The 8,073-nt window shown below is 39.0% G+C and overlaps 1 non-coding gene across 1 annotated transcript; it reads left to right on the top strand.

Moving 5' to 3' along the window:
* The first annotated feature begins 7,519 nt into the window (after positions 1-7,519).
* Positions 7,520-7,626, top strand: LOC129535283 (U6 spliceosomal RNA). Its single transcript, XR_008681562.1, has one exon. It is a non-coding gene; the product is annotated as a U6 spliceosomal RNA (small nuclear RNA).
* The last annotated feature ends 447 nt before the right edge of the window (positions 7,627-8,073 follow it).

Raw genomic sequence — 8,073 nt, 5'->3', positions numbered from 1 at the left:
TTTCATTCATCTCTCGTATGTATTTACATACAAATACAATTTTGGTCATTTGCATGTCACCCTCCACTGCATAAACAGTGATAGCAAAAGGATGTGTATATCCTTCATCTCCTTCTTCAGGTCCATTTAACTATGTTAAAAATAAATACTCATATATACACATAGGGGTTTAAAAACCATTATTCATTTTTGAAGAAGAGTCATATTATATACTTTCCTCTGCCTCTTGCTTTTCTTACTCAACAGTGAAATCTCCAAGTTTACTGGTACGGATCTAGTTAATTCCTCTGAATGTCTGCACAGTATTCCATGGTATGGATATATAATGTATTTACTTCTTTGTTACAGGGCATTCTTTTTGCTACTAGCTTTTTGCCATGATAGAAACAATTCTGCTGTAAACATCGTTGTGTATGGATTTGTGTCAGTCACTTCAGTTCAGTAGCTCAGTCATGTCCGACTCTTTGCGACCCATGGACTGCAGCACACCAGGCTTCCCTGTCCATCACCAATTCCCGGAGCTTGCTCAAACTCATGTCCATTGAGTCAGTGATGCCATCCTACCATCACTTCATGGATTTGTGTAAATCTCCTTATACTGTTATTTTTATTTCTTTGAGATACATTCACACCAGTGGATTTGTTGGAACCAAAGGTATGTGTGATTTTCATTTTTATAGATATTTCCAGATTGCTTTCCCAAAACACTATGAACAGTCACAGTGCTGTAAGCAGTGTGGTGAATGCTTCCTTCCCATCCTGCCAACAATAGTTGTGAGTACTTAATTATTGGCCAATCTAATGGGTGAGAAAGATCTTAAGTATTTTTTTCAATGTGCATATTCTCAAACTGCTATTGTTAAAGACCATTTGGATTTGCACTTCATATTCTTCATTTTCCTACCATGTATTTTTGTCTTATCAGTTAGAAGGAGCTAGTTGAGTATTATACTTCTTAACCTTTTATCTGGCATATGTATTTGTAAGTTGTATTTCTCAATGGATCATCTGTCTTTTGAACTTGTTTATGGAATTTTTCTATAGAAATGTTTAAAAAGAAAATTACATTGTCAGTATGTTTAAGTTTTCCTTTATAGTTTCTGGGTGTTCTAGCTCAGATAAAAGATCTCAAAACCACTAAGTTACACATATATTTGTCTAAAAGTTCTTGGGATTTTTCTTGTTTTATTATTGAAACTTATTTTTTTAAGTTTAAATAAATTTACCCTTAAGAGTGGGGTATTGTAGAGAGTTGAAACTAATTTTATTGTAGATGAGTAACCAATTGTGCCAAACTTTTTGTTAAATAAATTGCCCCTTTCTTACTGAATTGAATTACCACTTTTTTCACACATCAAAGTCTCTGTAATTGTTCCACTGACCTATTGATCTAGTCATATATTGATATCATACTATTTTCTTAATAGAGGCTTCCAGGTATATTTAAATTTTGGCATATGCAGATTCACATACTATTTTTTTTATAACTTTATTAGTTTAGACTTAGATTTTTTTTTTCTATCTAAAGCTCGTGTGTGTGTGTGTGTGTGTGTGTGTATGTGTTAGTTGCTCAGTCGTGTCCAACTCTTTGAGATTCCATGGACTGTAGCCCGCCAGGCTCATCTGTCCATGGAATTCTCCAGGCAAGAATACTGGGGTGGGTAGACATACCCTCCTCCAGGGGATCTTCCCAACCCAGGGATTGAACCTCGATGTCCTGCATTGCAGGCAGATTCTTTACCGTCTGAGCCACCAGGGAAGCCTTAAGCTCATGTACTTTGTTATAAAACAAAGTAGTACAAAAAATTATGGGATTCTAATTATAATTGCTTTGAATTTATATATTCATTTGGGGAGAATTACCATTTTTATTATAGTTAGGCTTTCCATCCAAAAATATGGTGTGTTTTTATTTTTTCAAGAAAGCTAAGTTTAACATGGCTTATATTCTAGTCAATGTTATAAGCCAAGAGTCAGAATAAGCCATCTAGTTGTTGAACAAAGTGAATACAAAAGTGGTCATAATTTGCTGATAACTTTGATTTTTGTCTGTATACTATAAAAGAGTGAACTGAAAGTCAATTAGCACTAGTTATAGATACTAGAAGGCAATGGCAACCCACTCCAGTACTCTTGCCTGGAAAATCCCATGGACAGGGGAGCCTGGTGGGCTGCCGTCTGTGGGGTCGCACAGAATCAGAAACGACTGAAGTGACTTAGCAGCAGCAGCAGCAGCATAGATACTAGAAATGTGGTAAGCACAAAATAAATATAGGTAGTTCTCACTCTCACTATCCAAATAGTTGTTAGATTGACAGGAAAACATTACAACCAAATTTTGCTATGTGTTTCTTACACCTGCTGTAAGAGACCCATATGTGGCAACATTAAAAACTTTTACTGCTAGATTTATTTTTATTCTTCTAAATGTCATTGTAACAATTACAAATCTTTAATATATTATGTACATTAATGTATGTGATTGTTGCTGTGTCAGTTCAGTTCAGTCGCTCAGTCGTGTCCGACTCTCCGCGACCCCATGAATCACAGCACGCCAGTCCTCCCTGTCCAACACCAACTCCCGGAGTTCACTCAAACTCATGTCCATCTAGTTGGTGATGCCATCCAGCCATCTCATTCTCTGTCGTCCTCTTCTCCTCCCGCCCCCAATCCCTCCCAGCATCAGAGTCTTTCCCAGTGAGTCAACTCGTCGCATGAGGTGGCCAAAGTATTGGAGTTTCAGTTTTAGCGTCAGTCCTTCCAATGAACACCCAGGACTGATATCCTTTAGAATGGACTGGTTGGATCTCCTTGCAGTATAAGGGACTCTCAAGAGTCTTCTCCAGCACCACAGTTCAAAAGCATCAATTCTTCGGCGATCAGCTTTCTTCACAGTCCAACTCTCACATCTCACATCACAAGGAGAGATAAGAAAGCCTTCCTCAACAATCAATGCAAAGAAATAGAGGAAAACAACAGAATGGGAAAAACAAGAAATCTCTTCAAGAAAATTAGAGATATCAAGGGAACATTTCATGCAAAGATAGGCTCAATAAAGGACAGAAATGGTATGGACCTAACAGAAGCAGAAGATATTAAGAAGAGGTGACAAGAATACACAGAAGAACTGTACAAAAAAGATCTTCACGACCAAGATAATCACGATGATGTGATCACTCACCTGGAGCTAGACATCTTGGAATGTGAAGTCAAATGGGCCTTAGAGAGCATCACTACGAACAAAGCTAGTGGAGGTGATGGAATTTCAATTGAGCTATTTCAAATCCTGAAAGATGATGCTGTGAAAGTGCTGCACTCAATATGCCAGCATATTTGGAAAACTCAGCAGTGGCCACAGGACTGGAAAAGGTCAGTCTTCATTCCCATCCCAAAGAAAGGCAATGCCAAAGAATGCTCAAACTACTGCACAATTGCACTCATCTCACACGCTAGTAAAGTCATGCTCAAAATTCTCCCAGCCAGGCTTCAGCAATATGTGAACCGTGAACTCCCAGATGTTCAAGCAGGTTTTAGAAAAGGCAGAGGCACCAGAGATCAAATTGCCAACATCCGCTGGATCATGGAGAAAGCAAGAGAGTTCCAGAAAAACATCTATTTCTGCTTCGTTGACTATGCCAAAGCCTTTGACTGTGTGGATCACAATAAACTGTGGAACATTCTGAAAGATATGGGCATACCAGACCACCTGACCTGCCTCTTGAGAAACCTGTATGCAGGTCAGGAAGCAACAGTTAGAACTGGACATGGAACAACAGACTGGTTCCAAATAGGAAAAGGAGTGCGTCAAGGTTGTATACTGTCACCCTGCTTATTTAACTTCTGTGCAGAGTACATCATGAGGAACGCTGGGCTGGAAGAAGCACAAGCTGGAATCAAGATTGCTGGGAGAAATATCAATAACCTCAGATATGCAGGTTATGCCATAACCACCCTTATGGCAGAAAGTGAAGAAGAACTAAAAAGCCTCTTGATGAAAGTGAAAGAGGAGAGTGAAAAGGTTGGCTTGAAGATCAACATTCAGAAGACAAAGATCATGGCATCTGGTCCCATCACTTCATGGGAAATAGATGGGGAAACAGTGGAAGCAGTGTCAGACTTTATTTTTTTGGGCTTCAAAATCACTGCAGATGCTGATTGCATGGCATGAAATTAAAAGACGCTTACTCCTTGAAAGGAAAGTTATGACCAATGTTGATAGCGTATTAACAAGCAGAGACATTACTTTGCCTACCAGGGTCCGTCTAGTCAAGGCTATGGTTTTTCCCGTGGTCATGTTGCTGTATAGAAGGAAAATAATTGCATGTGATATTGTATAGTTTCATTGTGTATTACATGCAAACACATCCATTAATGAGGTCCTTAACAGTCAAGTTATTCAGTAATTGTTTTTTTAAATATTTTAATTTTTTAATTAACTTTTTGTCTGTGCTGGGTCTTTGTTGCTGCAGGCTTTTCTTTAGTTGTGGCAAGCAGGGCTACTCTCTAATTGCGACACTTGGGCTTCTCCTTATGGTGGCTTTTCTTGTTGTGGAGAAGGGCTCTAGAGTGTGCGGGCTTAGTTGTCTGCAGCATGTAGAATCTTCCCAGACCAGGGATCAAACCTGTGTCCCTTGCAATGACAGAAGGTTTCTTAACCACTGGACCACCAGGGAAGTCCTGTAATTACTGTTTTAAACACTTTTTATTATGTTGAAATATTTGGTGGATGGTTATATAGATCTATATCTAAGAGTGCTTTAGTGATATTTGTGGAAATCGATTGGAATTACTGGCTGGGGACATTTTTTTTCTTTTAAAAATGTACTGTAGGCTCCTGCTTTTATAAAATTTCTTAATCAGCAGGTTTTCAGGTATTGAATAGATTCTGATAATGAATGATACCTGCTCACCCCCCCCCAAATAGATTGCCTCTATTAATCCAGAAAAAGCAATTTGGGGATAAAATGAGGAATGATGCTCCACAAAGGTCAGTGATATGGGGAGAGACCCTCCCTATGGTTGGCTGTCTCTGAGATGGCTCCCAATGATCCCAGCTTCCAGGTATTAGTGCCCTTTTGTGACCACCTACCCTTGCATGTGGCTCAACCTAATGACTTGCTTCTAATGAGCAGAATCTCACAAAAGTGATGGATGTAACTTTTGAGATTAGGTTACAAAAAGACCATGACTTCCTTCCTGCTTCAGCCTTCCCTCTGGGGGATGCCAGCTGCTGACTTCTGAGTTGCCCTATGGAGAGATCTATGTGGCAAGGGACTGTTGTCTCTGGCCATCAGCCAAGGAGGATCTGAAGCCTTGCCAGTAGCCACACGAGAGAGCTTGGAAGTTGATCCTTCCCTAGTCAAGCCTTGAGGTGACTGGAGCCCTGGCTGACAGCCTGGCTGCAGCTTCGGGTGAGACCTGAGGCAGAGACATTTAGCTAAGCCACAATCAGATTTCTGATCCGCACAAACTATGAGATAATAAATGTTCTCTGTTTCAAACCACTAAGTTTTTTTTTTTTCAGTTTTGTAAATTAAAAAAATTATTGAAAGATAATTGCTTTATAGAGTTTTGTGGTTTCCTGTCATATATCAACAAGAATCAGCCATAGGTACACCCATGTCCCCTCCCTCCCATCTCCCTCCCCATCCCATCCTTCTAGATTGTCACAGAGCCCCTGTTTGAGTTCCCTGAATCATACAGAAAATTCCCACTGGCTGTCTGTTTTACATATGGCATTGTAAGTTTCCATGTTACTCTTTCCATACATCTCACCCTCTCCCTCCTCCGCTTCCCCTGTGTCCAGAAGTCTGTTCTCTATGTCTGTTACTCCCCAGTGTTCATTGCAGCACTATTTACAAATAGCTAGAACATGGAAGCAACCTAGGTGTGCATCGACAGATGAATGGATAAAGAAGCTGTGGTAACCATATACACAATGGAATACTACTCAGCCATAAAAAGGAAAGCATTTGAGTCAGTTCTAATGAGTTAGATGAACCTAAAGCCTATTGTACAGAGTGAAGTAAGTCAGAAAGAGAAATATAAATATTGTATACTGCTGCATATACATGGAATCTAGAAAGATGGTACTGATGAATTAATTCTCAGGCCAGCAATGGAGAAACCACTAAGTTTTTAGGTAATTTGTTAGGCAGCAGTGATGAATAATACAAAAGCAGAATGTAAGAGATGTGAAGAGAGGCACTGAGAGTGTCTGGTTCACCACTCTCTCCTCCAGCATGTAGCACAGAGTGCAATGCAAAGCGGGCTTTCAATAAATGTTTTTTTGAAGATTGTTTTTTGATGTGGAACATTTTAAAAGTCTTTATTGAATTTGTTATACCATTGTTTCTATTTTATGTTTTGGTTTTTTGGCCTTGAGGCATGTGGGATCTTAGTTCCCTGACCAGGGATTGAACCCACACCCCCTGCACTGGAAGGTGAAGTCTTAACCATTTGACCACGAGGGAAGTCCCTCAATAAACATTTTTTGAATGAATGAATCAACAAATGAAAAGGCCAAGAGAACTGTCCTTTCCTCAACTCTCTTACATTTTGTCATCTGGGTCTTAAGCATAGAATCTTATAAAATCTTTTCTGACTCACTCCTCTAAGCACAAGACCAAAAATGAGTTCAGAGAACCAGGCAGGGAACTGGAATTGTGTCACCTCTCCCTCTTCCTCCAGAAACACATTTTCTCCCTAAGTATCCTGGTCCACAGAGATGCAGCCTGCTTCCAATAGAGAGTACCTTTAACATCACCACCCCTAAATGAGGAAAATCAGATTCTCATCTCCATTTCAGAACACAGTCTTTGTTTAATGTCTACTTAAAGGGTCCAGTTGGGTTCCCCCCCACCCAAGAACAAAGGAAGAGTCTACTTTAAAGGAACATTGGCATCTCCACCAATTAATTACTAGAAAGACTTTGCTTGGAGTGCAGAAATGATATTTTGTTGTTGCCATTTTTCTTTTTCCTTAGTTTTATCTACCAATGTTTAAAAATATATCTCAAAGGTATACAGTGCTCTGTGACATCCTAGAGGGGTGGGATTGGGTAGGGGGTGGGAGGGAGGGGATATAAGTACACTAATGGCTGATTCATGTTGATATATGGCAGAAGCCAACACAATATTGTAAAACAGTCATCCTCCAATTAAAAACTTTAAAATGTCAAAAAATATATCTCAAGAATTTGGATGTTCACATGGCCCCTTTGGAGCACTGTAGCCCACAGACCCCATGCTACGTACTGACCAACCATGCTGGCTGTTTCTCCCCTGGGTTGTATGTACCATTATATCATAAACACTTCTTTGCTCTTAAAGCCCTGTGAGAGCGCAGGTGCATTCACAATGCCAAATATTTTTTTTTTTTAAAAAAAAGGACGTTAAAAATGGAGGCTAATTCATGTTACCACATTTGGCCACAGATCTCTTGGAAAAGACTTAAAATTACAAGTGATCATATTTTCTCCTGGCTATGAAAATGAAGCTTGAATAAAAGAACCTAGCAAGTGCTTGCTTTGGCAGCACATATACTAAAATTGGAACAATACAGAGAAGATTAGCATGGCCCCTCAGCTAGGATGACATGCAAATTTGTGAAGCATTAAAAAAAAAAAAGCCAGTGAATTGTTTATTTGGTACTTTTCATTATTTTATTAGTCTTCCACATGAATAGCAAAAAATGACCTTGAACAATGCCAACTCTTACTTGTTAACTACCTAGTATTGTAGCTCAGACTTATTCATATCTAAAAAATTGTACTTTTCTGTTCTAATTTCATATAGACAGAAACATGATCTCTTTCAAGATAAATGTGGATATAAGCATTTCAGGTTTTTTACATCAAAATTCAAAATTTTCTTTGACAAACTTTTATAGAGTCTACTATGTACACATATTTCCTTTCTCACAGAGTTTACAATCTATTAAGAATTACAAGAAATGTGATGATAATGACATCTTTTATTGAGAGCTCGGTAGTGCCAAACACCTTTTCTCCAGATGACTTCCTTTGGTCCTCACAGGAAACTATTAAAGTAGTAGTATTAGTATCTTAATTGT

Source organism: Moschus berezovskii, chromosome X, assembly GCF_049115385.1.
Source record: "Moschus berezovskii isolate FMDL1 chromosome X, NW_MosBer_1.0, whole genome shotgun sequence".
NCBI classification, from domain to species: Eukaryota; Metazoa; Chordata; class Mammalia; order Artiodactyla; family Moschidae; genus Moschus; species Moschus berezovskii.
This window is presented reverse-complemented; position numbering and strand designations above follow the sequence as displayed.